Genomic DNA, 732 nt, shown 5'->3' with positions numbered 1-732 from the left:
TCCCAGAATCTCACTGTGAGCCAGCGGCGCAGAAAGGTTTCAGATCCAATAACAGACCCTTTCTCAAGGCACTAAGGCAGAGAGCAATGGAGAAAAACACCAGCTGTCTTGCTCTGGCTTCCACATGGGCACACACAGGTGCATACCTTCACATACTCATATTCTGGCACCATACACCACACACCACCACCGTATATTCACTGTTGGGGTTGAACCAGCCTTCTAGGAATTCAGAGGAAGGCCACCATCCACCATAGTCTTTTCTTGACCACTAACTGAGCTATTTAACTTTAAATCCTACTCAGTTTGTGGATTGACTGTAGACAATGCTAAACAGAACACAGTTTATGGCCATTTCAACTGCCTCAGAATTGCTGGAACTGCAGACTTCTTGGTTCCTTCTGCTTTTATGGTAAGGCCCTTATTTTATTTATTATTATGGCCATATGTCTCCGGAACTCTCTTGCCTGAAGGGGCTTCAGAACATTTTTAAAATGAATGTGATATGTAATTATAAAAGCTGAGCTTCTAAGACTGTTACATGCAAAAGTACAAAATATATAATTTTCTAATTAAGAATGATTAAGGGCCAATTGCTCCGTGGTTAAAGGGACTACCAAACCTACCGACCTGAGTGTGATCCCCGGGACCCACTAGGTGGAGGAGAGAGCCAATTCTCTAAGCCCTCTGACATCTACCTGTGCCCTCCTCCTCCCACAAATAAACAAATAA

Source organism: Microtus ochrogaster, chromosome 5, assembly GCF_000317375.1.
Source record: "Microtus ochrogaster isolate Prairie Vole_2 chromosome 5, MicOch1.0, whole genome shotgun sequence".
Taxonomy (NCBI): domain Eukaryota; kingdom Metazoa; phylum Chordata; class Mammalia; order Rodentia; family Cricetidae; genus Microtus; species Microtus ochrogaster.
This window is presented reverse-complemented; position numbering follows the sequence as displayed.